Source organism: Chionomys nivalis, assembly GCF_950005125.1.
Source record: "Chionomys nivalis chromosome 23 unlocalized genomic scaffold, mChiNiv1.1 SUPER_23_unloc_1, whole genome shotgun sequence".
In the NCBI taxonomy this organism is placed as follows: domain Eukaryota; kingdom Metazoa; phylum Chordata; class Mammalia; order Rodentia; family Cricetidae; genus Chionomys; species Chionomys nivalis.
The window spans coordinates 463,619-469,320 of NW_026646869.1; positions in this window are offsets into that span (position 1 = coordinate 463,619).

Genomic DNA, 5,702 nt, shown 5'->3' on the forward strand with positions numbered 1-5,702 from the left:
CAGTGATTTAATTAATACAGTTTCTATGTGATTATTTCGAGACTGAGCTGCCGGAAACTAACTAGCGACATCCTTCAACAAGACTTCAAACTAAAATCAATTAAAAGAGACAAAGAGAGATATTTCATATTTGTCAAAGGAAAAATCCATCAAGAGGAAATCTCAATACTGAACATCTATGCCCCAAATACAAGGGCATCCTCATATGTAAAAGAGACATTACTAAAGCTTAAATCACACATAAAGCCCCACACACTAATATTGGGAGACTTCAACATCCTACTTTTACCACTGGACAGGTCTGCCAGACAGAAACTTAACAGAGAAATAAGGGAACTAACAGATGGGCATAACAGACATTTATTGAACATTCCATACAAACATAAAAGAATATACCATGGAACCTTCTCAAAACTTGATCACATACTCAATAACAAAGCAAACCTCAACAGATATAAAAACAAAAAATTTGAATAACCCCATGCATCTTATTGGATCAACATGGTTTAAAATTAGAATTCAACAGCAACACTAATTTCAGAAATCCCACAAACACATGGAAATTGAACAGTGTTCAGCTGAATCACCAATGGATCAAGGAAGAAATAAAGAAATTAAAGACTTTCTAATATTTAATGAAAATTACCACACAACATATCCAAACTTAAGGGAAATAATGAAAGCAGTGTTAAGAGTAAAGTTCACAGCACTAAACGCTTACATACAGAAGCTGGAAAAATTCCACACTAGTGAATTAACAGAACATTTGAAAACGTTAGAACAAAAAGAAGCAAACTCATCCAGGAGGACTAGATGGCAGGAAATAATCAAATTGAGAGCCGAAATAAACTATATAGTAACAAAGAAAACAATACATAGAATCAATGAGAGAAAGTTGGTCTTTCAAGAAAATCAACAAAATAGACAAACCTTCATCCAAACTAACCAAAGGTTTGAGAGAATAACCAAATTATCAAAATCAGAAATGAAACAGACTTAGAGGAAATCCAGAAAATCATCATAAAGCCAGCCACATAGAAGAGAAAGTGGGAAGGACACTTGAACACATTGGCACAGGAGACCATGTCCTAAATATAACTCCAGTAGTACAGACACTGAAAGAAACAATAAATGGGACCTCCTGAAACTGAGAAACTTCTGTAAAGCAAAGGACACAGTCAACAAGACAAAGCGGCAGCCTACAGAATGGGAAAAGATCTTTACCAACTCCACATTGGACAGAGGGCTCATCTCCAAAATATATAAAAAACTCAAGAAACTTAACATCAAAAGAATATAAAAAAAATGGGGTACAGACCTAAACAGAGAACTCTCAACAGATGAACCTAAAATAGCTGAGATTCCATTCTATACCTGTAAGAATGGCAGATCAAAACAAAACAAAAAACTGATGACAACTTATGTTGGAGAGGATGTGGGGTAAAGGGAACACTCCTGCATTGCTGGTGGGAGTACAAACTTGTACAACCCCTTTGGAAATCAGTGTGGCAATTTCTCAGATAATTAGGAAACACTGTACCTCAAGACCCAGCAATACCACTTTTGGGAATATACAAAAATGATGCTCAATCATATCACAAGGACATGTGTTCAACTATGTTCATAGCAGCATTGTTTGTCATAGCCAGAATCTGAAAGCAATCTAGATGCTCCTCAACCTAAGAATGGATAATGAAAATAAAAATGTAGTACAATGGAGTTAAGAAAAATAATGAGATCTTCAAATTTTGCAGACAAATGGATGAATCTGGAAAAATACATATTGAGTGAGATAAGCCAGACCCAGAAAGACAAATAGAATATGTATTCACTCATAAGTGGCTTTTTGACATAAAGCAAAGAAAAACCAGCTTACAGGCCACAACCCCAGGAAAACTAGACAACAAAGAGAACCCTAAGAGAGATATACATGAGTCTGCATAGGAAGGTGAAAAAGACAAGGTCTCCTGACCAAATTGGGAGCACTGGGGTCATAGGGGAGGGTAAAAGGGGGAAGGGGAGGGAGGGAAGGACAGAGGGGAGTGGAAGAAAATGCGTAGCTCAATAAAAGCAATTTTAAAAAGTGAGAATTCCTGCAGGGCAAACAATATCAGTCTAATATCTAAAGAAAAACTAGTGGGGGGGCTGGAGAGATGGCTCAGAGGTTAAAAGCACTGACTGCTCTTCCAGAGGTCCTGAGTTCAATTCCCAGCAACCACATGGTGGCTCACAACCATCTGTAATGAGATCTGGTGCCCTCTTCTGGCCTTCAGGCATATACATAGACAAAACATTGTATACATAATAAATAAATTAAAAAAAAAAAAAGAAAAACTAGTGGCAAACTGTAAAGCATACAGAAGGACTTACTTAGTAAGAATAAGGTACACAGGGCTACCAAGACCACTCAGGGTACTTGCCACCACACCTGATGACCTGAGTTCAATCCCTGGAACATATAATGGTGGAAGGAGAAAGAAACCAATTCCTAAACGTGTCCACACACACATAACTAACACAAGCTAAAAAATGAAATAAAAATAAAATAATGTGGATTTTGTTGTTCTTGTTGTTTTTCTGTGTAGCCCTGTCTGTCCTGGAACTAGCTCCTTAGACCAGGCTAGCCTCGAACTCACAAAGATCCACCTGCCTCTGCCTCCTGAGTGCTAGGATTAAAGGTATGTGCTACCACTGCCCAGCAATAACAATTTTGTTTTTTAAAAAACAAGAGTTAGATGGCTCAGTGGTTAGGAGTACTTGCTGCTCTTCAAACAACCTAGGTTTGGTTACTGCCACCTACACAGTGACTTACAACCATCTGTAAATCCAATTCAAGGGGATCCTATCCCCTCTTCTGGCCTCTGCAGGTACCATGTGTGAATGTAGTATGCACAAATACTAATACACAATTTAAATGAACAAGCAAACGAAGGAATGAACGAACAAACGAACAGGTAAATAAATAAACAAATGTTTAAAAACAGATATACACATTAGTTCTAGGCTGGATAGAAGATGTCACTGGGAGAACAGTGTCAGATGTTGTCGTAAAGGACTACTCCTCAACCTCGGTGACACCACGCGTGAAGATACTGGGTGCTGCAGAGAACACTGGCCCCAGGACTTACCTGTGGGTAGGCGGTGTCCATGCCCGACAGCACAGCCGAGAGCACGTCCCTGCCGCTGTCTCCAGCCCTGCTGCAGACTGACAGCTTGAGCAGGTCCACGGCCACCCGGGTGTCATCAGCGATCAGCAGACTGGTGAACTCATCCAAAGACTGGGGCTCTGGACCTGATGTTTTACTTTGGCTTTCAACATCCTAAACCAATTGAAAATGAACAGTTAAAGAGAGAATGGAATATGGAGAGATGAAACTGACCAGCTGAGTCAGGACATGTCAGCAATGGGGAAGGGACATCAAAAACCAGATCAAGACATGATGACCCCAAAGTCTCCACTGAAAAGCAAGGAACTATTTTACAGAACTACAAGAGCATCCATCGAAGAATAATGCCTTCACTATAAAGAAATGCAGTTTGCTGCTGTGCCCACTTAGGAAGCACAGGTAGGTGACACAGCATGAGACTGGAAGGAGGCCACGGCACATGCAACCTACCGCTACTTATCAGATTTTATAACTTTCCTCTAGATCTCCTCCTTAAGTCTTCCACAGAATCTTATTTAAAATTAATCCTGTGTGTATATCACATCATTCATACTATCAACTCCCCTTGGCTTCCTCAGAAAAGCCATTTTTTAAACATTTTTAGATAACACTTTTAAATGTTTTTACTATTTTTCTAAATGAAGTGGAAGAATCCCTGGGTGAATGTGTGCTGCTGTCATGGGTGCAGTCATACCAAGGCCCTTAGCCTCACACACACTGGAAAATGAGAACATACCACGGATGGGGGTGGGGGTGGGGGAGAGACATTAGACTCAGATGGCAATGGCAAAGCCTTCCCTTCTGGCCCAAGCATGGATGCTGCAGTATGTGCAGAAAATGTCCACCATGGCTGTGGTTTGAAAGAAAATGGGCCCTCAAAGGGAATGGCACATAGGAGGTATGGCCGGCCTTGTTGGAGTAGATGTGGCCTTGGTGGAGGAAGTGTGTCACTGTGGAAGCAGGCTTTGAGGTCTCAATGCTCAAACCACTCTCAATGAGACAGACGCCTCCTGCTGCTTGTCAATCAAGGTGTAGGACTCTCAACTTCAGCACCAAGTCTGCACACTGCCACGTCCCCCACGATGACGATGGACTGACCCTCTGACACTGTAAAGCACCCCACACTCCACGTCCCCCACGATGACGATGGACTGACCCTCTGACACTGTAAAGCACCCCACACTTCACGTCCCCCACGATGACGATGGACTGACCCTCTGACACTGTAAACCACCCATTGAATGTTTCCTGTATACGTTGCCGTGGTCATGGTGTCTCTTCACAGCGACAGGAACCCTAACTAGGACAACAGCTTTTTCCTCCCAAGATGTTTTAAGACTGTCCCTCTAGGAGATGTCCCTCTACGAGATACATGCTATACTTCAAGGTTTATCAGTCACAGAGCTCTCCCATAAATTTCAGAGAGAGTGGCACTAGTGTATGTTACTTGGAGAAACTACAGTTTATAGATGTATCTTTTAGTTAAATGCCTTAGTTTGGGTTTTACCATGACCACAATAATTCTTAAAGCATACATTTAATCGAGGTGGCTTGCTTACAGTTTCAGAGGGTCCGTCCATTATCGTCAGTAGACGTGCTGGAGCTGAGTGCTATATCTTGCAGGCAACAGGAAGGTAATTGCACTGAGGGAAGCTTGAGCAAAAGAGACCTCAAAGCCCTCCCCCACAGTGACACACTTCCTCCAGCAAGGCCACACCTCCTAACAGTGCCACTTGCTTTGGAGCCATTTTCTTTGAAGTCTGTCAATATTTCACAGGGAAGCAAGGGTAGGACAGCTGGCAAAGGAGAAGAGTGAGAATGGGAAGGAGTATCTCATAGAGGAACAGTCTGTGGCCTTAAAACAGCTTGGGAGGAAAAAGCTGTGACTGATAAACCTTGGAGTACAGCATGTTCTAGCTTTAAATATGACTCCTGAACTTTTGAGTACGATTAAGGCAATTTTATATTTCAAGTCAAAGAAGATCTCCTGACCTCTTTGGTTTTGGTCATGGTTTCTGCAATGATGCTGGCAGCTCCTGGGTCATCTGTCACTGGGATAAATGGCCAAGATGAGGCCGAGGGAGCAGATGGTGTCACCGCAGAGGGGTCACAGCATCCTCAGAGGAGACAATCTAATTGGAGAGGAACAAGGAAAACACCTGTGGCTTTCTGGGATGACCCAGCACTTATACCACATTCCCAGCTATCACCCTAGTGAGCCAAAGCAGCCCTAGAAACAGCAGGCGAGCAGGCGCACAAACCACTCTGCCCCAGCTCACGCGTCTCTAAGGAGTCTTTTCCCAAACAAACTAACAGTTTTCAACTTTCTGATTCCTAACATTTCAGAATTCTATTTAGTGACTTTTTAACAGCATACATTGATTTTCATTTTAACACTAAGAAATTCTTTAAATAGAATAATTTTACCAAGTCAAACTCAAACCAAATTGCAGACACAAAACTTAAGTGACAGAATGAGTAGAATTCCTTCCCTTTCAAATTCAACACAGCCTGAAGCTGCCCCTTTACCTCTCT